Source organism: Procambarus clarkii, chromosome 34 (genome assembly GCF_040958095.1).
Source record: "Procambarus clarkii isolate CNS0578487 chromosome 34, FALCON_Pclarkii_2.0, whole genome shotgun sequence".
NCBI lineage: Eukaryota > Metazoa > Arthropoda > Malacostraca > Decapoda > Cambaridae > Procambarus > Procambarus clarkii.
In genome coordinates this window covers 1,001,620-1,027,504 of record NC_091183.1, presented here as the reverse complement: position 1 = coordinate 1,027,504, position 25,885 = coordinate 1,001,620, and the positions used below count along the sequence as shown (strand labels likewise).

The 25,885-nt window shown below is 47.5% G+C and overlaps 1 pseudogene; it reads left to right on the top strand.

Moving 5' to 3' along the window:
- LOC138370901 (etoposide-induced protein 2.4 homolog) overlaps window positions 1-24,677 on the top strand; it is a 37,244-nt pseudogene extending 12,567 nt beyond the window's left edge.
- The last annotated feature ends 1,208 nt before the right edge of the window (window positions 24,678-25,885 follow it).

Genomic DNA, 25,885 nt, shown 5'->3' with positions numbered 1-25,885 from the left:
GGTGTCGTAAGCCTTTTCTAGGTCAAAAAGGACGGCAACAACGGAGGTCTTCGCAGCAAAAGCAGTACGAATATAGACCTCCAAGTTCACCAGGACATCTGTCGTGCTGCGGCACTTGCGGAAACCAAATTGAGAAGGGGAGAGGAGGTGATGGTGTTCCAGGAACCACATCAGACGAACGTTAACCATACGTTCAAAGAGTTTGCAGACACAACTTGTGAGAGCAATAGGGCGAAAGTCCTTAGGGGAAGTACCCAGAGACCCCGGTTTGCGAACAGGGAGGACAACGGCATCGAGCCAGTCCTCAGGGACTGACGACGACTCCCAGATCCGATTATACAGACTCAGTAAATACTGAGACGTACTCGGAGGGAGATGGCGAAGCATCTCATAATGAATACCATCGGAGCCCGCCGCCGTAGAACCGCAGAGGGCCAAGGCAGAACGAAGTTCAGAGAGAGAGAAGGGATCATTATAGGGAAGCTGAAGATGAGTGCAGAAATCTAAAGGACGAGACTCAAGGACAGGTTTACGAAGAAGGAAAGATTGGGGAAGATGAAGACCAGAGCTAACAGAAGAAAAGTGGGAACCCAGTTCGGAAGCGACCTGCAACGGGTCCGCCACAAGAGTATCATGGAGGTGAAGGACCGGTGAAACATCGGGAACGAACTTACCCGCTATCTTGCGGATACACTTCCAGATCTGGGCCAGAGGGGTTTCGGACGTAATTGTTGAGACATAAGATGCCCAACATTCACGTTTAGCCGTACGGATGGCCCTACGGGCCACCGCACTCGCTTTCCGAAAGAAAAGAAAAGAATCGGTCGTCTGCCTACGGCGGTGCCTATTCCAGGCTGCACGCTTACAGCGGACAGCCCGAGCACAGTCCGCATTCCACCAGGGAACGCACTTCCGTGGACCCCGAGAGGAAGAGCGAGGAATAGAGCGGAGGGCAGCGTTGAAGACAGTGTCATGAAAAAGGAGGAGAGCGCGAGAGAGAGGCAGAAGGGAGAGGTCAGAGAGAGCAGCACTGAGGGTAAATAGGGTCCAGTCTGCCTTAGCAAACTGCCACCTAGGGAAAGAGAGGGAAGGGCGAAAAGAGAAAAAGGAAACAAGGATGGGGAAATGATCACTTCCATGGAGGTCATCAAGAACCTGCCACGTGAAATCTAAGTAAAGAGAAGAAGAGCAGAGAGAAAGATCAAGACAAGAAAGGGTGCGAGTCCGAGAGTCCAAATGAGTGGGCTCACCAGAATTCAGAAGAGACAGGGAAGAAGAGAGGAGAAACGGCTCAAGGAGGCGACCCCGGGTATTCGTCAGAACGTCACCCCAAAGAGAATGACGCCAATTGAAGTCACCCAGCAGGAGCACAGGCTCCGGCAAGGAGTCTAGGAGGTGTTTCAAATCAGGAAGAGAGAGCGGGACACTCGGGGGGGAGATAAATGGAACAAACTGTGTACCATTTCCCCACAAAGATACGAGCAGCAGAACAATGGAGAGGCGAAGGAAAAAGCAAAGGAACAAAGGGAACATCAGCACGAATCAAGAGAGCAGAAGAATTAGAAGCCCCAGCAATGGCTGGGGGGGGGGGGGGGAAAGAGAAAGGAATAGCCACGAAAACGACCAGGACGAGCACCAAGCATTGGCTCCTGGAGACAGACACAAAGGGGCGAAAACCGCGAAATCAGAAGTTGGAGTTCGAGGAAATTGGCGTAATAACCTCGAACGTTCCATTGAAGAATGGACAACGACGAGAAGAGAAAGGACAAAAACAGAGAACAAGGAAGAAACAAAGGCGAAAGAGCAACAGAGCACGTTAAAGAATATCAGGGTCAGCAAAGTCAGGGTTAGGGGGTATGGGTAAACTGAGCAAAGACGGAGGGAAGGAAACGGGAGAACAGATCAGAGGTGGGCGGGCGGGGTCCGGAGGAGGAGGAGGAGGAGGAGGAAGAGGAGGAGACAACGGAGAAGAGCAGTCAAGGACAGCAGCAGGAAGAGGGGGAGTAGAAAGAGGGGAGCGCACCTCAGCAAGAGCAGCAACCGAAAGGGAAGCAGGGGCCAAAGAAACCTCCATAGCAGGAACAGGGGGCGCAATCACTGAAACGGGAGGGGAAGGAGCAACAGAGCCAGAAGTAGGAGCTAAGGAAGAAAGCGAAGCCTTCTTACCCGCCGGGGAAGAGGAAGGAGAGGAGCCAGGCTTTCGCTTCTGACTTAAAGAGACCGGTGTCCCAGCAACTACGTACCGGGCAACGGATTCCAGTGTCTCAACAGGAGAAGCCGAACGAGAGCACACACGACGGCCGTTAGGAGAGCGATGGACATCAGCCCGCACCGACAGGCGGTGGGGAGAGCCGATAGATGGAGGAAGAGGATGGGAAGGAGGATCGGAGGGGGACGAGGAAGAAGACACAGGAGACACGACAGACCGGGTAGAAGGAAGGGGAACCCCGGACAGAGGACCAGGAGGAGGATCCTTCGGGAGAGAACCCAAAGGAACAAAGGAGGGGGCAGTGGGCGCATCAGGGTCCAAGGCCCGGAAACGGTTGTGAGTCTGAGGAAGGCGGGAAGGACGAGGAGAGGAAGAGCGCAACACGCGAGCATAAGAGATATTAGCAAAAGGCGGGAGCCGGCGAACCTGGCGCCTCGCCTCAGGAAAAGATAAACGCTTCAAGTTGTGCTTCAAGTTGCTTCAAGTTGAGGACGGCTGCCTCAAGCTTGTAATGGACACACGCACGGGAGAAGGTAGGATGGGCCTCACCGCAGTTGAGGCAACGAGCCTGGGGAGAAGTGCACTCCGACTTAGAGTGACCTTCACTCCCACACAAAGGACAGAGAGAGACAGTCCCAGAGCAGCGGAGGGCACCATGCCCAAACCTCCAGCACTTGTTACAAAGTCGAGGAGAAGGAATATACTCCTGGACAGAGCACCTAGCACCAGCACGAATGACAGAGGATGGAAGGGTCCTACCATCAAAGGTGATCTTCACAACGCGAAGGGGTTGACGGCGACGACCACGAGGGGGACGAGTAAACGAGTCAACCTGGAGGACAGAATGGCCTTGGGCATCAAGGATATGCCGAATATCATCGTGGCAATCCTGCAGATTCCGAACACCGGTTGCAACATGGGGTGGGAGGAGAATAGTGCCAACACTGGCATTCATCTGAACGTTCTTGGAGACCCGAACAGGGATCTCGCCAAGGCAAGATAAGGCAGCCAAGCGGGAAGCCGCATCCTGAGAAGGAGCAGCAACGACACGTGTACCGAGACGAGTGGGGTTGAAAGTAACAGACGCATCCACGGAATCTACAAGATGCCGATGGAGGGAGAAATCGTCAGGAGGCGCAGAATCAAGAGGGAGGAGATCAAAGTATTTGGCCCATGAAGCAGGACCAAACAAGGCCTGATACGCATCAGCACGAGAAGGAATCGAGCGAGTGCGGTTGGGGCGCGAACGGCGTTGAGAACCCCTAGAGAGAGAGGGGTCAAAAGGCGCAGTAGTCACAACGAAAGACTTAGCCACACCAGGGGACGAAGTGGTCACCACCGGGGGCTGGAGGCTCAACCCAACCACAGAGGAGGGAGGGGAGCTGGGGGAAGAAGTCAGGACGGTCAAAGGAGGAGCAAGGTCGGGGCCCAACGCAGCGGGAGCTACAGAGCCTGGTCTTCCAATACAGGCCGACTCGGGGGCTTGGTCGCCCACCCCACGAGCCTGAGAAGGTACAACGGAAACATTCAACGACATATAGACGAAAAGTGACAAATTCATCCACGAATGTGCCCCCATACCCACCATGGAGCCACAATTAGAGGCAGGACACCCAACAGGAAGCTATCGCCGATCATGCCGGGGCCCCCTAGGGGTGCGTCGTGAGTATACGCCCCACAAACGCCACCTTAAGAACCGTCAGTCCGTCGAGATCGGGTTCAGCGACGAAAGGGGGATTGACAATAAAAGGTTCCCCTCGCTCGAGACGTTGGGTACTACAGTTCTACGGGTGCAAGAGTATGCCTCCTCAAGCACCCGGGCGTCAAAATAGAAGAAGTCCAAAGAAAGAATCCAAAACAAGCAAAAGGTCGGCAGGAAACGACAAGCAGATAGGAGAAGAGGGGGGAGAAAAACGAAACATAAGGAAAAGGAAAAGCGATCCGGCACAATTGGAGAAGACAGCAGCAGGAGTGCAAGGCCAGAAAAGGACAGAGGACTGCCCAACGGAGCATCACACTCCGGCAGCCGTCCACCAAGCCCCCTCACGACGCCAACGGGCCGGATGGGGAGGGGGCCTCATGATGCAAGAAATTGTTTTCCCTTTTTCCTATACTGCTGGTGTTAATACACCCGTTTCATTTTTCGTAATTTTGCATTTGACCGAGTTAAAATTAGGCAGCCATTTTCTAAGAACATTTCTGAAGTATGTCCAAATCTGATTAAATACCTCAAGGTATCACTGTCCTTTCTTCTCGTCAGCATTGCGTCATCTGAAATACTGATATGAAGGAGCAAATTTCCTGTCAGGTGATTGACAAATTAGAAACAGCATGGGACCTAAAACGGAACCTTGTGGTGCTCTACTTGTAACCTCTCTCCACTCTGATGTGTCTGCCCTTTTGCTTCCTTCTTGAAAGACTCTCTCTGACCCACCTTAGAACTTTTCCTGTTACGCCAGCCTCTCTCACTGTCTAGCAACTTGCAGGCAATACTTGTTAGTAATGTGGGTCTGTGTAATGGTTTGTCTTCCCCATTTCTTGTATATTAGTACCACATTAGCCATTTTCCTTCAGTCAGGAAGTTTTCCCATTTCTATAGAGGAATTAATTATTACGCCAAGTGGCCTGCTGAATGCTTCAGTTGCCTCTCCTGGTATGCATAACAAAATTGTGTCTGGTCCTAAGGCGTGTGATCAGTATTGACAGCAGCAGCAGTCTAGCAGTGAAGCAGGAGCGAGTCTACAGTCTAGCCTTTAGGGAGGTTGTAAAGCCGAGGCACGTACATTGGCAGCAGCGACAGTCCAACAACACAGAGGGAGCGGCAACCCCACAGTATAGGATGCCTTGAGCTTTGCCTCTCAGTTGACATCGTGGAAGTCCGTCTCTCCCTAGGTTATGCCAATGTCACTGGACACGCCAAGATCTACCCATCCAGTAGGCACACACACACAAATGAGGTCCTTATCACCCTCTCCTCCACAACCACCGACGGATTTGTTGTTAAACACACAACAATAGACAGCCAACACACCACCACACCAAGAAAGACCCTCCATTTCATCCACGAACCCGAGGTGAACCTTCCTAAGGGACCCACGAAGAAGATGGGCTGCTACACACCACAGGAAAAACTCCTGAGAGAGGTGATCTGTTATGAACCCTTCGTAACAAGGTTGTTTTTAAACTATGATCCTACTCAAGTTCAGAGTACTCTAACCTTGATGGTAATATAGTGTAATGTTTAAGGTAAATAAAAATAAATGCACTTAAAATAACCCATTATTTTGCCCTTCACCATAATATGTAGAAGTCTATATGTGAGGTCATTCTGAGCGGCGTTACTACCTCTCATGCTAGCCTGCTTCACGGATGACTAACACTGTGCCTATGACGAGGTCTTCAGGGCACCATTAGCCCTTACGCTAGCTGCCGTTATGGAGCAGTCTTCAAATGCCCCCCCCCCCTCCCCCTTTTGCGCACTTGATAGTACGCTCATCCGGTAATGTGCAAAGCGCTCACCTAGCCCCACAGGCTAGCACCTTCCACTAGTGAAGTCCACAGTGTTCAACCATAGCGCTTACCTAGCCCCACTGGCTGGTACCTCAAGGAGTCCACAGCGCTCACCTAGCCTCACTGGCTAGTCCCTCCAGGAGTAAAGTCCACAGCGCTCAACAAGCCCACTTGGCTAGCACCTTCAGGTCGACCCAAGTACTCTTCCCATGTCCCGGCTTCACTGATTTCCATTGCCGGTCCCTGATTGGTCGTCACCTTCCAGCCCAGTCAACTAGAAGATGGGAAACTATGATTAATGGAAGGTCAACTGCTATAGTTCGGCATTTAGATCGTAGATAGCGCCGAGATCCGTCACATGCCCATTCTTGGGCCCCCCCTTTCTCATGGCTCTATCAAACACAGCAATGTCGTGCCTCGCCCAAGAGCCTCCTCTACCGACTCCTTACAACATCGTTACGACAGCTGACATGCACTTGGACCACACGGGTACTGTACGAGCTTACACAACACTAACAAAGATGCATAAAATAACAATTTAATGGCAGGGCATACAACAACATTCGATACGTAGTGGCTGATTTCATTGAGTCTGACCAACCCGACGTGCAACCATTAAACAGCTCGTGCGACACAAATGCTCACATAATCCGTCACTACGGATACACTATAAACCAATCACTGGATGAGGCGCACGATGGAATTGTCATACTCATCAAACACACACAAAATTATTGACCCAATTTGGCAATTCTGACACTTCAAGCCATAAAACATCACTTACACCCAGAATAAATCATTATTAGTACCACCTACAATCGTCCCAACACCAACATACCACAATATAACTTGACTAGACTCTTCAACTACACCAACTTGCCCGTCATTCTGATGGCTGACCTGAACGCTCAACACCCTACTTTTCACCACAACACTCCAAACAGCACGGACATAATCTCCACCATATATACCTGTAAAACGCCTAACGTTCCTGGGACCAGACATCCACACGTCCTATGCTAACAACGGCCTCGGGCGACCTGACTTCATATTCACAAATAGATCAGGCACCCACCTACACCACACAACTCCCTACCCCCTCATAGGTTTTGACCACATTCCTGTCACCCTCCATATCTCTCTCAAAAAAAGACCATCTTCATACAGGATCTTCCACGTTTTGCATACAACAGAGCTGACTGGGCAGTATTTACAGTATGCAAGAGACAGACCGAACATTCACATATGATGGCAAGACGCCCGAGGACATTGACACCCAACTACACCTTATACAATACAGTCACAAGCAGCGGCTGCAACAACACCGCTCATCACCCACATGAGAAGGTACTCGTTTACCACTTCCATAGTTTACCACTTCCATACGGGCCAGGAGACTTATTACACACTACCGTGACGGGAAAAAAATAGTTGTTATTGCAGTCTTCTCTAGGCAGATGGAATGCCTGTCACAAATTTAAAAATAAAAGTAAAAAAAGTTAAACTGCAAGTTGTCTTCACTGTGAGGTTAACTGTAGGAGAACAGTTACAGAACAATAATACAGAACAAAAATTTAAAAATACTTTACTTTAATAGAAATCTTACTTTAAACAAATTACAAAATAAAAATGTTTTTAAATTTGGCTTTATACAGAGTACAAAGTAAACAAGATAAAGACAAATTTACATTACGTTAATACTAGAAAATATGGTGCATGAATACTGAGAGTCAAACTGAACAGCTCTGTTACCACACTGGGGTATGTCAACAGGTCTACTCAGCAAGAGCACTCAGGAGTAATCTGAATCTTGGAGAGCTTGGTAGCCCTATTTATACAGAATATTGGCCGGGTAGGTGGCGCTCATGGCTTCTTTAACTATGAACCGGCTCACTTAAACTGCTTGTTTTGGAGGGCGTAGCCTCCCAGCAACCTAGGTGGGGTGACGGGCAGTGGGGGGGGGGGGGTAGACTGGTGGTATTTTCTAGACGTCTGAAAGTAGTAGTAGTAGTTCTTGGCTGCAGTTCTTTATTAAATAGACATGTAGAATAGTAGTAGAGTAGAAGAGGTGATAATGGAGTAGGCCGAATGTCTTCCTAGAGATTTTACTGTGACACTACCAAAACAGGTTCATCCAAAACCAGCACAGACATGGCCAAGTACTGTTGGGCCTCACTTTACTGCGTAATCATGTACTGAATAGTCTGGTCAATGATCACGCCAAGGACGGGACACGCCTAGTTTTTTTATTATTTATAAAATAAACACAAAATGTTCAAATACACAGCACAAATACAAACCCTCAAGAATTTTGAAACTTCATTAAAAAAATCAGGGTAAACAACTACACCACTTTCAAACAAATCACTTACAACGACAAACATCAAAGAGCCAGCAGAGGTCATACAAGTTTTCCGGCAACACTGGCAGACAATCTTTCACCCACACAGCCAACTGCACTTCAGACCCGCTGACACCGGGAGAGGTCAAGATGATGCTACCGAGATCCCCCCCCCCCCCAAACAGAGCCCCGGAGGCCTCGGGTATAGGGCATGAACTCATTAGACGCCTCCCTATGACGCTTATCAACGGCCTGACTGCTCTCAATAATGCCTCCCTTGTTCCAGATAATTTTCTCAACTCTTAAAAAGCAACTACTATTCTCATCTCAAAACCAGGAAAACCACATAATGACCCCAAAAACTACCGACCAATCAACTTGCTTAAAACGCTCGGGAAGGTTTTCAATCATCCAGTAAACCTCAGACTTTGACAACATCTTGAAGACAGTAACCTACTAAATGAAAGACAGTTCGGCTTCTTGTCCCACAGGTCGACGCACGATGCTCCTATAATAGTGCTGAACTACATACTAATCAACCAGAAAGAATGCCACAAGACAGCACTAGTGACCAAAGACATCGAAAAGACCTTCGACAGGGTATGGCACGAGGGACTTTAACAAGATGTGTAACAACTCTGACCTGCCCTTGAACACTAAGAAACAACTCTGCAATTACTTGGACGACCGACAGATGAGGATTCGCTTTCTGAGCCTCCACTCTCACTACTTCCCTCATCACTTGGGTCCCACAAGGCTCCGTTCTTGCACCAAGACAATGTGCACCACATAAATGAAATTCCCGACCATATACAACCAAAAATATCTCGCGCTATGCTACGTAACTAACATGAAAACTAATAACAGAGTCATCACATCGATGACCTTTCAAGCCTAACACAACGGGAAATATACATTACATGGAAGTACGACTAGTAAATACAGTCGAACCACATTAAATCCACCATCACATACTTCTACCAGAAACGTGCTAACACAATGCTGGACAAACTCTACTCGCAATCAATCCCAACTTATATTCCCGTCACCAAAAACACTAAAATACTCCGCCTAAATCTTAATAACTTACGAATACACTGCACACAAACACGCCAAAGTAAAAAGTCCCTCCTTCGACTATGCAGACTCAAACACCAACCCATCCAAAAAAAAAAAAAAAAGCTACACATGTCTTAAGCCCTAATTCGTCCTCTCATAACATATGCCGCAATGTACCTAATGCTCTCGGCCAACACAAGTAAGTAATTATCAAAGAAGGAACCAAGCCAGGAAAGTTTTGTAGAACCATCAAATATGCGGAATAATCAGAGTGCTAAATATCACTGAGAATGCCAATACGAGAACAGATACACATCACGTGAACAATATCAAAAGAATCCGATTCACCAAGAATTCTATCGAGGGATAAATGACCACAGGAGACGGTCGGAAAGCAAGACATACGCTTGTCTTGGAAGTCAGGACATTCAACAAGGATATGCACAACAGTAATAGGGACAATAAGGAGCAGGGCAGCGCTCCATTAGGTGTCCATGAGTTAAGCTCGTATTGCCAATACGCAGCCTTGCCAGAGCTGTTTCCCATCGTCGGTTACAGAGGTAGGAGGAAGTCCACAGTGGACGCACTACTTTAAGAGTACATAGTTTGTTACCAGTAACAGAAGACCAACAACCCTGCTATGGCAAGGATGCCGGAATGAATAACTGGGTAAAAGTCGGAATAAGGAATACATTTACGGGAGATGGGATAAGTGCTGATAGCTTCCTTAGCGGCAGTGTCCGCACGCTCATTTAGAGACACCAATATGGCTGGGAAGCCAGAAAAAAGTCAACTGTTAAAACTACTGGAGATAAGAAACAGCCAATGTTGAATCTCTATGACTACCGGATGGACTGCATTAAACGATTCCAGATCCATGAGGCCACTGTGAGAGTTATCTACAACCACAAAGGAGGATTGACAGCGAGAAAGCTGGAGACGAAGAGCAGAGAGAATAGCATAAAGTTCTGCCGTGAAGATGCTAGTCTCCGGAGGCAGGCGACACATACAGGTGTGGTCAGGAAAAACAACAGTAGCCTACACTGTCTGCAGACTTAAGACCCATCGGTGAAGATAGAAACTGAGCGGTAATGTCAAGAAAAGTTTTCAAAGAAAAGGCGTTTCAGAACTGTAGGAGGGGTAAAAGCTCTAATGATGAGGGTCAAGGATTTGAACTATAGAGGAAGGGGAACCTCCACAGGGGCAAGGAATAAACAAAATGAGGAGAAATATTAGTAATACTAATCGAAAGAGAATGTTGCGGGCGAGACAACTGGACAGAAAAAGGGGGGGTGTTGAGGGATAACAGTAACTACAGGAGGGCGGAAAAGTCAAAGCACGACACAGGCGAGAGTGAGGGTGTTGTAAAGACCGCGCAAGGTAGCGAAGACAGTAGCGATCTCGGCGGTCCTGGAGAGACAGGAAGCTAGTGTCAACGTACAAGCTGAGGGTAGGAGTCGAATGAAAGGCACTAGACCTGAGCCACAACCCAGTATGGTGCAAAGGATCGAAGAGAATTAAGAGAAGCAGAAGAGTAAGCAGGGCAACCATAATCGAGTTTAGACCGTATGAGAGAGGAATGCAAAGAGAAGAGCGTACGCCTATCCGCTTCTTAAGAATTATGGGACAAAACCTTAAGTAGGGTAAGGACCTTCAACACGGAGGTAAGGGATATGGGGCGATCAAGACAAACGAGTGTCAAAGATTAACCCCAAAACCTTCGCAGAATCTTTGTACACAATGGGAAGACCATAAAGCGTCAAAGAAGGACGAAGGAAGAAATGCTTATGAGTAAAATTCATAGCACAAGTCTTAGTTGCAGAGAACCTGAAGCCATGATTGGTGGCCCAAGACAACACGGCATCAATCGCAAGTTGAAGCCACCGTTGAAGAAGAGGTGAATCATCACCTCGACAGCAAAGAGTAAGATTGTCGACATAAAGAGCGGAGAAGATGCCAGAAGGAATGAAGGAAAGAAGACCATTGAGAGCAACCAGAAAAAGAGTAGTGCTCAGAACACTACTTAGGGGTACATCTTCGTATTGCCGAAAAAGAGGGCAGAGAGAGTGTGGTACCAAGCCTGACTAAATGAACGACAAGAGAGGAAGCTTTGGAGGAAGAGAGGAAGATTACACAAAGGCCAAAAGAAAGAAGTTGGGATAGAATATAGTATCTCCAGGTTGTGTCATCTCCAAGTTCACCAGGACATCAGTTGTGCTGTAGCACTTGCGAAACCCAAATTGAGAAGGAGAAAAGAGGTGATGGTGTTCCAAGAACCACATCAGACGAACATTTACCAAATGTTCAAAGAGTTTGCAAACACAGATCGTGAGGGCAATAGGACGGAAGTCCTTAGGGGATGTCCCGAGAGACCCCGGTTTCCGAATAGGAAGTACAACGGCATTGAGCCAGACCTCATGGACTGACGACGACTCCCAGACCTGGTTATACAGACTCGGTAAATACAGAGACGTGCGAGGAGGGAGATGGCGAAGCATCTCACAATGAATGTTATCCGAGCCCGCTGCCGTAGAAGCTCAGAGGGCCAGAGGAGCCTAATGCTCAGAGCGAAGGGATCGTAGTAGGGAAGGCGGAGATAAGTGCGGAAATCTAAGGGATGAGATTCAAGAGCAGGTTTTCGAAGGAAGGAAGGATTAAAGGAAGATGAGAACCAGAGCTAACAGAAGAAAAGTGGGAACCCAGCTCGGTCGCGACCTGCACTAGGTCCGCCAGAAGAGTACCACGGAGGTGAAGAACCGGCGAGATATCTGAAACGAACTTACCCCCAATCTTGCAGTTCTTCTTCAAGCTCTGCGCCAGAGTTGTATCGGACGTAATGGTGGAAACATAAGCTTTCCAACTCTTGCACTTTAGTGAACGAATGGTCATACTGGCCACCGCACTTGCTTTCCGACACAAAATAATAGAATCAGCCGTCTGCCGTCGTCGGTGTTTCCTCCAGACCGCACGCTTACAGCGGACAGCCCGAGCGCAGTCTGCATTCCACCAGGAAACGCGCTTCCGCCTGCCCAGGTAGGTAGACCGAGGAACAGTACAATCACAATACATTCCAAACAAAACATAAAGAACAAACACGTACAACAGGTAAAGCACGCCATAACAAACGGAAGGCAAAACAAAATGGCACAACCGAACAAAGAGCACTCGCCAACAGCCTGAAGGGCACACAATATGACATACACAAGCGCATACGACATCCACAACCGAACACACAAATACACAGGAAACGCACACCCACCCACCAGCCATACAAAGAAAACCTACAACATACACCGGAGCATGCAGGAACCGGGAAACAAAACCCGCCCCACCCACTCACACACACACACACCCCATCCGCACCGCACACAACAGGAAACACAGAATACACAGAAATCATTTGCGAGGAACAACGTGAGAAATGTACTTCTTCGGGAAAACAGCGGAAGGATACTTCTTCTTGTAAGCCTCCCAGACCAAATCTTCAAGGTCGGTGGGGTTGTTGATCCCCCCTCTCCCGAGGGGTATCATAAACTCAGGAACATCTATATCGGGCGGCATCGGCCAACGCCCGAGGTCACTGACGCAAGTCGCATAACGACGCCGGGGAGCGCCATCCATGCCCATCGAGGAAGCAGACGACACTGGAGAAGCGGACGAGGGCCGCCGAGACTGCCACGCCGTCGCACACATAGGAGCAGGGGCCGGACGACGAGACTGTAGCACCTCCATGGATACCACAGGAGACACAGAAGAGACTGCTGGAGACGGAAGAGGCGGCAAGACCGCTGCCGTGGAAACGGGTAACAAGGAAGGGGCCACAGAACTCTCAGAGCGAGCATCCTTTCTCAACACCATCACCAGGCCACCCCGCTCACCACCAACCACAGCAGGGGGAACCCCCCCCCCCCACGAAGAACCGGAGCCACCCCACACAGGCAACGCACCTGAAGCAGGACCCTCGGACACCAGACCAGGAGGGGAGGCCGAAACGCCGGCACCGGCATCCTCAGGCAAGTGTACCTCCGCCACCACTCTAGTGTGCACCACATCCGGAGCCACCCCATCGTCAACGGAAGGACCACAATCGTCGAAGTCGCCAATTTCAGCCCACGCAGAAGAACGCCGGGAACGCTTAGGCTCGGGCCACACATCATCAGATCCGGAGGCAGACTCAGCGACCCGCGCAGCACTAGCCGGGCGAACCGACACACGCCGCAGTACGGCAGCATCCTCAACCACACGGGGCACCAGGTCAGGCACAGGAGGGAATGCTGGATCCACCCCAGCTCCCAGCACAGCCGGAACAGACGGCGAGGGTGCAGTGACCGGGACAGACACAGCAGAGGAAGAACTGGAAGACGAGGGGTCCGAGAAAACGGCAGGCGGAAGAGGCTCAGGGACACCAGCCGGAGCAGACGGAGCACTAGGCGAGGACACAACCTCCGGAGGAGATGCGGCAACAACAGGGGGCGCAACAGGCAGAGCAACAGCTGATACAAAGGGCACCTCCTCAGTCGAAGAGACGTCCACACCCACCGAATCATCCCCCACAGGAAGGGGCGGAAAATCCTCCTCACTGAAGAGATTCACGGGTGCAACAGCAGGCGCAGAACAGTCAGCAGCCTGATGGCCCAAAAGACCACAACGATAGCACGTCCGCGGCTGGCGGGCGTAAAACACCCGAACGTTGTACCCCATAAGGCGCACAGAGGACGGAATATCCGCCTGAAGTCTCATGCCCAGGGTGCGAATGTTAGACCTCACACCCTTAAGAGGACTAGAAGACACCACGTTCACCCTCACACTAACAACTGCGCCAAACCGGCCGAAATACCGCCGTAGCAGAGCCTCTGGAAACTCCAAGGGAGCCCCATGCACACTGATGTAAGTAAGTGCACCACTTCTATCAGAGAGGGATACAGTGCCCGCACCATCCAGCAGGGGTAGTGTCCGCCCCTCGTAACGCCGGAGAAAATCGGGATACGCCACCTCCTCTGTGAACTCCACAATCGCCCTACGGGCCATTACCAACTCGACCCCATAAATCTCAAACACAGGGACAGAGAGCATTTCAGAAGCCAGTGCAAAATCTGGGTAACCAGCCCGCACAGAGAACTCTAGTCCCACAGACTGAGCCCGGACGACAGGGGGGTAGAGGGACCCCCATCGTAACGCCACGTCAGCACAGGCGAGCAGACACACAAACGTTTGTGTGTTTGCAAATGAGAGCACAAAGGAGAAGATCCTATCAAGGAAGAGCTCCCTGAAAAACGTGGGAAAATTAAAAAAATGTATTCCTCCAGAGAGACATGACAAGGGAAGAGAGAGCCTCGCGGCAGAAGCAAGGAAGAGGCGCAGGGCGAGAGGGGAAAACCAGGAAGTCACAGCTCCCAACACAAGACCCCTAGAGGCGAGGGGGGAACCCACAACCAGCTACCCAGTAACACCAGAAGGGAGAACAACCCTGCCTCCCTCCTCTGCATAGAAAACCCCCCTACCCCAAACCCTCCCTGCCCCCACTTAAATGTTCAGCCAAATCTCCCTCCCCCCACACCCAATCCACACCCTTCTACCCCTCCCCTCCTCCCGAGTCCTCCCTCCTCCCCTTTCCTTCCCGTCCTCCCTCCCCTTTCACCCCATACCCTCAAGAGTCCTCCCTGCCCCCCTTTCTTTCCCGTCCTCCCTCCCCTTTCACCCCATACCCTCCCTGTCCCTCCCCCTTCACTGGATCCCCCGCCTCTCATCCCAGTATCCTCTGAGACCCTGTTATCCACCTCACAGGTCCTCACACCCATGGAACAGCCTCCCCCCACCAGCAGAACACTCACCAAGGAGGCGATTTGAGAAGGGACAGAAGAAAGTGAGCCTCAAAGCGATGTACACTAACATAGATGGAATTACAAATAAAGCAAATGAGCCTGGAGAACTGGTACTAGAGGAAAACCCAGACATAATAGCCCTCACAGAAACAAAGATCACGAAAACGATAACAAACGCAGTGTTCCCACAGGACTATTATGTTATGAGGAAAGAGAGGGAAGGAAGAGGTGGGGGTGGTGTAGCTCTGCTGGTAAGAAAAGGCTGGGATTTTGAGGAGATGGATATTCAGGGCTGTGAAGGTTTCAGTGACTACATAGCAGGTACTGTAACAAATGGAGGGAAAAAAATTATAGTCGCAGTCATATATAATCCACCACCAAATGACAGAAGACCTAGACAGGAATATGATAGAAACAACATGGCCACCATTAACATAATAGAAAGAGCAGCTTCTGTTACTAGCAGGAATGGATCTGGACTACTAATTATGGGAGACTTCAACCATGGAAAGATAGATTGGAAGAACAGAGACCCGCATGGAGGACCAGAAACATGGAGAGCTAAGCTGCTGGACGTGGCAACAAGAAACTTTCTAAGCCAGCACATCAAAGAACCAACAAGAATGAGAGGAGAAGATGAACCAGCAATGCTTGATTTGATATTTACCCTAAATGAGTGGGATATAAGGGAAGTTAAGATGAAAGCGCCCTTGGGAATGGGTGACCACAGTGTATTGAACTTTGAGTACCTGGTAGAGCTAGGACTTATCTCCCCCAAAAAAGAACTAGGAATCAAAAGGCTTGCATACCGAAAGGGGAATTATGAACAGATGAGAAGTTTCCTAAGTGAAATACCTTGGGACACAGACCTCAGAGACAAGTCTGTACAGGGTATGATGGACTATGTTACCCAAAAGTGTCAGGAGGCAGTAAACAGGTTCATCCCGGCCCAAAGGGAAAAATCCGAGAAGCAACAGAAGAATCCATGGTATAATAGGGCATGTATGGAAGCAAAGAAACTGAACAAAAGGGCGTGGAGCAACTTCCGGAATAACAGAATACCAGAAAGCAGAGAGAAATACCAGAGAACCAGGAATGAGTACGTCAGGGTGAGAAGAGAAGCAGAGAAAAGTTTTGAAAATGATATAGCAAACAAAGCCAAGACCGAACCAAAGCTACTCCACAGTCACATCAGAAGGAAAACAACAGTGAAAGAACAGGTATTGAAACTTCGAGCAGGCGAGGACAGGTATACAGAGAATGACAGAGAGGTGTGTGAAGAACTCAACAAGAGGTTCCAGGAGGTCTTCACAATAGAACAAGGTGAGGTCACTGTGATAGGAGAAAGGGAGGTAAACCAGGCGGCCTTGGAAGAGTTCGAAATTACGAGAGAGGTGGTCAAGAGACACCTGCTGGATCTGGATGTTAGAAAGGCTGTTGGTTCAGATGGGATCTCACCATTGGTACTGAAAGAGTGTGCAGAGGCACTTTGCTTGTCACTCTCCATAGTGTATAGTAAGTCACTGGAGACGGGACACCTACCAGAAATATGGAAGACGGCGAATGTGGTCCCAATATACAAAAAGGGCGACAGGCAAGAGGCACTGAACTACAGACCAGTGTCCTTGACTTGTATACCATGCAAGGTGATGGAGAAGATCGTGAGAAAAAACCTGGTAACACATCTGGAGAGAAGGGACTTCGTGACAAATCGCCAACATGGGTTCAGGGAGGGTAAATCTTGCCTTACAGTCTTGATAGAATTCTACGATCAGGTGACAAAGATTAAGCAAGAAAGAGAGGGCTGGGCGGACTGCATTTTCTTGGATTGTCGGAAAGCCTTTGACACAGTACCGCATAAGAGGCTGGTACATAAGCTGGAGAGACAGGCAGGTGTAGCTGGTAAGGTGCTCCAGTGGATAAGGGAGTATCTAAGCAATAGGAAGCAGAGAGTTACGGTGAGGGGTGAGACCTCCGATTGGCGTGAAGTCACCAGTGGAGTCCCTCAGGGCTCTGTACTCGGTCCTATCTTGTTTCTGATATATGTAAATGATCTCCCAGAGGGTATCGATTCATTTCTCTCAATGTTTGCGGACGATGCTAAAATTATGAGAAGGATTAAAACAGAAGAGGACTGTTTGAGGCTTCAAGAAGACCTAGACAAGCTGAAGGAATGGTCGAACAAATGGTGACTAGAGTTTAACCCAACCAAATGTAATGTAATGAAGATAGATGTAGGGAGCAGGAGGCCAGATACAAGGTATCATCTGGGAGAGGAAATTCTTCAGGAGTCAGAGAAGGAAAAAAACTTGGGGGTTGATATCACGCCAGACCTGTCTCCTGCAGCACATATCAAGCGGATAACATCAGCGGCATATGCCAGGCTGGCCAACATACGAACGGCATTCAGAAACTTGTGTAAAGAATCATTCAGAACTTTGTATACCACATATGTCACGCCAATCCTGGAGTATGCAGCCCCAGCATGGAGTCCATATCTAGTCAAGGATAAGACTAAACTGGAAAAGGTTCAAAGGTTTGCCACCAGACTAGTACCCGAGCTGAGAGGTATGAGCTACGAGGAGAGACTACGGGAATTAAACCTCACTTCTCTGGAAGACAGAAGAGTTAGGGTGGACATGATCACCGCATTCAAGATTCTGAAGGGAATTGATAGGGTAGATAAAGACAGTCTATTTAACACAAGGGGAACACGCATAAGGGGACACAGGTGGAAACTGAGTGCCCAAATCAGCCACAGAGATATTAGAAAGAACTTTTTTAGTGTCAGTGGTTGACAAATAGAATGCATTAGGGGGTGATGTGGTGGAGGCTGACTCCATACACAGTTTCAAATGTAGATATGATAGAGCCCGATAGGCTCAGGAATCTGTACACCTGTTGATTAACGGTTGAGAGGCGGGACCAAAGAGCCAGAGCTCAACCCCCGCAAACACACCTAGGCGAGTACAACTAGGTGAGTATACACCCGCCCCCAACCGGTCGAAACTGGCAAACACCACCAACTGTCGCCGAAGCAACACGTCTGTCCCCTACCGAAGCTAGGGCCAGACCATCAAGGACAAGTAGTGGCTGTGTGTAGAGACAGTGCTTTGTCTTTTAATTGTTATTGGTTGGCCTGACGTTCCCAGGATAGGCGAAGTTCAATTACGAGACGGCAGGACTGGCCGTTTGTTGAGAAGTTTGTCTTAGTGTGTTGCTGGATACTTCTGCCAGGGTGCACTTCTGCCCGGGTGAAAAAGCACTTCGACTTGTAGAGACGAAGTAGGGTGTCTGACACAGTGACGTTACGATGTAGGACTGGCCCATGTTGTGTTGAGTAGGGTGAACTCACCAGTGTGAGGACCACTGAGCGTGGGTGACGTATAACTTAAGACAGTGGACTCCCAGCAGAAGAAGACTGCAGAATTTGTCGTATTAGTGTCCTGTGCAAAAGTGACATTCGCAATATTCATATGTAAATATATAGTGATTATATAGTATATATTATATTTGGGAAAGTGCTGATTAGTATTGTCTACCCCCCCCCCCCCTTTCCTTTCACGATTACTTGCTACTGCCAATTCTCTATAACTTACTATTCACTTGAGGTGGAGTGAATGAAGAAGAGACATCAAGCCCATTAGTAGCGACTGAGATAAAGAACCCGGTCACTGGTCGAGTGAGGCCATAACACCTTCCGTGTGAGGCATTGATTGTAGTGGATGAATAGGCATAATAAGGGAGATATTAATAAGGTATTATATATTTCACTGAAAAGAACGTGAAAAAATATATATATTGAACAAGTTTAGATTTAAGAAAGACCTGAGTAAATACTAGTTTGGTAACAGCGTTGTTGACTTGTAGAACAAATTACTGGGTAATATAACAGCATAGGATCTCTGGAGTTTGGGAGGATAATAATAGGAGCTGCTTCGTATGGGTCAATAGACCTTCTGCAGGTTCCTTCATTCCTATGTTCTTATGTTTTAATTCTTGTTGCCGATTTGTTCATGCTCTATCAAAATAATTCCATGATTACGAGATTCAAACATACTGGAATAATATACACACGGCTTTAAAAACGTATCTTATAACACCATAAGTCACTTCAAAGAATATTAATAATTGAATATTATGTCCGCTTGACCTTCACTATGCTTGTGAAAATATTTACTTTAATATTTGAAACATTTTCAGTACATACTTCATTTGTTGTCAGTCTTTGAACATTATCAACAGCATCTTCATCATTAATATAAGACTAGTAAAATCTCCTCGAGTTCTTTTGGTGATGTCTAATGCCCTATGATACGAAACATCTGAATTGATGTTAATACAACCAATGTTGTCCTCAATGATTTAAAACCTACATCACTTGTATACTTATCATACCTGCAATGTGTTCCTGCATTGTAACCCGAGCTACCTCTCACACCTGTAGCGTCCTCGCACATACCTGTAGTTCCCTCACACACCTGTACACATATCATACCTGCAATGTGTTCATGTATTGTAACCTGAGCTTCCCCACGTGTTGCGACAAGTGGTTTCAACAGCAGTGACCATGTGGAGGGGACGGTGGACATTACCTGTAGCTCCCTCATACACACCTGAAGCACCCTTGCACACACCTGCAGCTCCAACACACATGCAATAGAAAAGCCCTTTCAAGTATATTTGGAGCAAATTAACTAGTGCATAACCATTAAAATGTATATATAAATCTATGCAAGTACATAAAGAGAGAGAGAAAGAGATAAAGAGAGAGATAGAGAGATAAAGAGAGAGATAAAGAGAGAAAGAGACAGAGAGAGAGAGAGAGGAGAGTGTGTGTGTGTGTGTGTGTGTGTGTGTGTGTGTGTGTGTGTGTGTGTGTGTGTGTGTGTGTGTGTGTGTGTGTGTGTGTGTGTGTGTGTGTGTGTGTGTGTGTGTGCGCGCGCGCTCGCCTATTTGTGCTTGTGGGGGTTGAGTTCTGGCTCTTTGGTCCAGCCTGTCAACCGTCAATCAATAGGTGTACAGGTTCCTGAGCCTATTGGGCTCTATCATATCTACACTTGAAACTGTATGGAGTCAGCCTCCACCACATCACTTCCTAATGCATTCCATTTGTCAAACAATCAGAAAACTTGTTTAGTGTCAAATATCTCTGTGGCTCACTTGGGCACTCAGTTTCCACCTGTGTCCCCTAGTGCGTGTGCCCCTTGTGTTAAATAGCCTGTCTTTGTCTACCCAATCAATTCCCTTGAGAATCTTGAATGTGTTGATCATGTCTCCCCTAACTCTTCTGTCTTCTAGCGACGTGAGGTTTAATTCCCGCAGTCTCTCCTCGTAGCTCATACCCCTCAGCTCGGGTTTGTCTGGTGGCAAACCTTTGAACCTTTTCCAGTTTAGTCTTATCCTTCATTAGATATGGACTCCATGATGAGGCTGCATACTCCAGGATTGGTCTGACGTGTGTGGTATGCAAAGTTTTGAATGATTCCTTACACAAGTTTCTAAATGCCGTTGTTATGTTGGCCAGCCTGGCATATGCCGCTGATGTTATCCTCTTGATATGGGCTGCAGGGAACAAGTCTGGCGTGATATCAACCCCCAAGTTTTTTTCTCTGACTCGAAGAATTTCATCTCCCAGATGATACCTTGTATCTGGCCCCCTGTTCCCTACACCTATCATCAATACATTACATTTGTCTGGGATTAACTAACAACCATTTGTTCGACCATTCCTTCAGCTTGTCTAGGTCTTCTTGAATCATCAAGCAGTCTTCTTCCTGTCTTAATCCTCCTCATAATTTTGGCATCGTCACCAAACACTGAGAGAAATGAATCGATACCCTCCGGGAGATCATTTACATAAATCAGAAACAGGATAGGACCGAGTACAGAGCCCTGTGGGACTCCACTGGTGATTTCACGCCAATCTAAGGTCTCACCCTTCACCGTAACTCTCTGCTTCCTATTGCTTAGGTACTCCCTTATCCACTGGAGCACTTTACCAGCTACTCCTGGCTGTCTCTCCAGCTAATGTACCAGCCTCTTATGCGGTACTGTGTCAAAGGCTTTCCGACAATCAAAGAAAATGCAATCCGCCCAGCCTTCTCTTGCTTAATCTTTGTCACTTGATCGTAGAATTCTATTAAGCTGTCAGGCAAGATTTACCTTCCCTGAACTCATGTTGGCAATTTGTCACGAAGTCCCTTCTCTCCAGATGTGTTACCAGGTTTTTTCTCACGATCTTCTCCATCACCTTGCATGGTATACAAGTCAAGGACACTGGCCTGTAGCTCAGTGCCTCTTCCCTGTCGCCCCTTTTTTGTATATTAGGACCACATTCGCCGTCTTCCATATTTCTGGTAGGTCTCCCGTCTCCAGTGACCTACTATACACTATGGAGAGTGGCAAGCAAAGTGCCTCTGCACACTTTTTCAGTACCCATGGCGAGATACCATCTGGACCAAGAGCCTTTCTAACATCCAGATCCAGCAGGTGTCTCTTGACTTCATCTCTCGTAATTTCGAACTCTTCCAAGGCCCTTGGTTTACCTCCCTTTCTCCTAGCACAGTGACCTCACCTTGTTCTATTGTGAAGACCTCCTGGAACCTCTTGTTGAGTTCTTCACACACCTCTCTGTCATTCTCTGTATACCTGTCCTCGCCTGTTCTAAGTTTCAATACCTGTTCTTTCACTGTTGTTTTCCTTCTGATGTGACTGTGGAGTAGCTTTGGTTCGGTCGTGGCTTTGTTTGCTATATCATTTTCATAATTTTTCTCTGCTTCTCTTCTCACCCTGACGTACTCATTTCTGGTTCTCTGGTATCTCTCTCTGCTTTCTGGTGTTCTGTTATTCCGAAAGTTCCTTCACACCCTTTTGTTCAGTTCCTTAGCTTCCATACATGCCCTATTATACCATGGATTCTTCTTTTGCTTCTTGGATTTTTCCTTTTGGGCCGGGATGAACCTGTTTACTGCCTCCTGACACTTTTGGGTAACATAGTCCATCATATCTTGTACAGACTTGTCTCTGAGGTCTGTGTCCCAAGATATTTCCCTTAGGAAAACTCATCTCCTCCTAATTCTCCCTTTAATATGCCAGCCTTTTGTTTCCTAGTTCTTTTTTTTTTTTTTGGGGGGGGGGAGATCTGCATAAATCTGATCTGATCTTTTGGGAAGCAGGATAAAATGTACTCACCTAGTTGTACTCATCTAGTTGTGCTTGCGGGGGTTGAGCTCTGGCTCTTTGGTCCCGCCTCTCAACCGTCAATCAACAGGTGTACAGGTTCCTGAGGTTATTGGGCTCTATCATATCTACACTTGAAACTGTGTATGGAGTCAGCCTCCACCATATTGCTTCCTAATGCATTCCATTTGTCAACCACTCTGACACTAAAAAAGTTCTTTCTAATATCTCTGTGGCTCATTTGGGCACTCAGTTTCCACCTGTGTCCCCTTATGCGTGTTCCCCTTGTGTTAAATAGACTGTCTTTATCTACCCTATCAATTCCCTTCAGAATCTTGAATGCGGTGATCATGTCCACCCTAACTCTTCTGTCTTCCAGCGAAGTGAGGTTTAATTCCCGTAGTCTCTCCTCGTAGCTCATACCTCTCAGCTCGGGTACTAGTCTGGTGGCAAACCTTTGAATTTTTTCCAGTTTAGTCTTATGCTTGACTAGATATGGACTCCATGCTGGAGCCGCATACTCCAGGATTGGTCTGACATATGTGGTATGTAATGTTCTGAAAGATTCCTTACACAAGTTTCTAAAGGGCGTTCTTATGTTAGCCAACCTGGCATATGCTGCTGATGTTATCCTCTTGATATGAGCTTCAGGGGACAGGTCTGGCGTGATATCAACCCCCAGGTCTTTCTCTCTCTCTGACTCTTGAAGTATTTCATCTCCCAAGTGATACCTTGTATCTGGTCTCCTGCTTCCTACCCCCTATCTTCATTACATTACATTTGCTTGGGTTAAACTCTAACATCCATTTGTTCGACCATTCCTGCAGCTTGTCCAGGTCTTCTTGAAGCCTCAAGCTGTCCTCCTCTGTCTTAATCCTTCTCATAATTTTGGCGTCGTCAGCAAACATTGAGAGGAATGAGTCTATACCCTCTGGGAGATCATTTACGTATATCAGAAACAGGATAGGTCCAAGCACAGAGCCCTGTGGGACTCCACTGGTGACTTCACGCCATTCTGAGGTCTCACCCCTCACTATAACTCTCTGCTTCCTATTGCTTAGGTACTCCCTTATCCACTGGAGCGCCCTACCAGTTACTCCTGCCTGTTTCTCCAGCTTATGCATCAACCTTTTATGGGGTACTGTGTCAAAGGCTTTCCGACAGTCCAAAAAAATGCAGTCCGCCCATCCTTCTCTTTCTTGCTTAATCTTTGTGACCTGATCATAGAATTCTATCAAGCCTGTAAGGCAAGATTTACCCTCCCTGAACCCATGTTGATGGGTTGTCACGAAGTCTCTTCTCTCCAGATGTGTTACTAGGTTTTTTCTCACAATCTTCTCCATCACCTTGCATGGTATACAAGTTAAGGACACTGGCCTGTAGTTCAGTGCCTCTTGTCTGTCACCCTTTTTAAATATTGGTACTACATTAGCAGTCTTCCATACTTCTGGTAGGTCTCCCGTTTCCAGTGACCTACTATACACTATGTGTGTGTGTGTGTGTGTGTGTGTGTGTGTGTGTGTGTGTGTGTGTGTGTGTGTGTGTGTGTGTGTGTGTGTGTGTGTGTGTGTGTGTGTGTGTGTGTGTGTGTGTGTGTGTGTGTGTGTGTGTGTGTGTGTGTGTGTGTTTTCGATCCCTTGTAACGATTGGGTGTGTGAAGCTTTGACAATCTAGTAAATCTCTGAGTTCACACTTATCAACATTGTGCGATTAGAATGGGCCGAACAGTCCAATGCATTGCATTTACATGCTTACAATGCAATGTATTTACATTGCAGTGTTGCATCCTCAACGGTGCAGTTTTCGACCTCAGTGTAGCATTCTTCCACTACATGCTGTTGCCGGGACTGAAGCAGGTGCTGGGGCTCTTCCTGGATGAGGAAGCGGGGCCAGTGTGATCGTTGGTGCTGCCCATCCTCTCTACCATCTTCAACACATTGTGGGTCTTGCCACTCTTCGTGCTCTCCAGGATCATTAACACCATATGGTTTCAATACATAGCTGACAGTGTATATCACCAGCGCCAAGGACATCCCCACCTGATCAGCTGCATCAGTAAACTTGTAGCCGATTCTCATCTCCATCTTTGTCCAGTTTCTTTTTCTCATACAGGCTAGCTTGATGAAGCTGGTGCCTCTGATGGGTGTAGATTTGATCCTGAACGGTATTCACCTGTGTATGGTTAATGCACTATGCCTTTGAGTACAGATGGTTCAACATGGGTTGGGGAATATACAAGAGATTATGTTTCATCGAGGAGAACTGGCCGCAGTTCATTGGCTTTGGCCTTCCCCTGGCACTTATCACAATGTATCAATCTTCAATGTAAATTATTGGATGTCTCTTTGCTTTGTCACTTCCTGTTTTCATCATCAGTGCCAACGAGGCTGATCCAGTGCTCTACTCCAATGGTTGCCAAATGCATTTGTTTTCTTTGGTGGTTGGTGTGTCCAACCGCATCATGCAGACTCTTGTCACAAGATATCCTCCACCGACCCCCAGCAAGTCTCCTCAGCCATCCTCCTTATCGCTCTACTTCCTTTCTTCCCAGTAGACGTTTGAAAGATTTTTTTCCTCGGTGGGAATTGCTTCAGACATTTGAAGCTGTTTTATTGTCTGTGACCAAAGCAAAAGTTGCTTCACCAAAGATGCAACAATATTTCATATTAATATTGCTTGTCCGGCAGTTGTTCTGTTGTATACTAAGAATTATTTTGACCACATGTTGACTGATGATGATTTAGAGATACCATCTCTCTTCCCCAGAAGAGAAGCTACATGTATTAATCCCCCAACCCGTTCTCGCAAATTTAATAAGTCAATATTGACTTATTAGTTGCGTGCATAGGTGAGATACTAAACATAATAGTTTCCCTTGAAAAGCTTCATAGAAAACACCGACCTTACCTAACCTACTTAGTATGTTAAAATAAGCATCTTATAGCTTCGTAATTACAATTGTTACTTAACCTATTATAGGTATAGGTTAGGTAATAATTGTAATTACGAAGCAATAAGATGCTTATCTTAACATACTAAGTAGGTTAGGTAAGGTCGGTGTTTTCTATGAAGCTTTTCAAGGGAAACTATTATGTTTAGTATGTCACCTATGCACGCAACTAATAAGTCAATATTGACTTATTAAATTTGCGAGAACGGGTTGTAATCCCCATGGATTTTTTATATCTACATAACTTGGTCAAATAGGTCATCAACGAGGGGTGGTTTCTTACGCCCCCTTACTCACTCAACTGGAACTTGTTCCATCAGCTATGAGTGTTATTTGGCTGCCTCTCTTGCCATTTTGTGCAAGGGACTATAGTTAGCAATAGTATCTATGAGGAAAATATGCGAGTGTATAGTAATTTTTAGGTTTTATGAGTGGCTTGTGAAGTCTATGAGAAATATAGATCAAGAAATGTGAATGTACTTAAAATAATAAAATGGAGCGAGACTGACAGTATGTGAAGAATTTGTAAGCTGATAAATGAGTAAGTGGATGTAAGGAAGCCAGACAGCTGAATGGACAGTGCTTCGGATTCGCAGTCCTGAGGTTCCGGGTTCGATCCCCCGGTGGAAGCGGAAACAAATGGACCGAGTTCTTTCACCCTGATGCATCTGTTCACCTAGCAGTAAATAGGTACCTGGTAGTTAGACAGCTGCTACGAGCTGCTTCCTGGAGATGTGAAACAAAAAATGAGACCTTGTCGAGGACGCTAAGCCCCGAAATCATCTCGAGATAAGCCTCAAGATAAGATACAT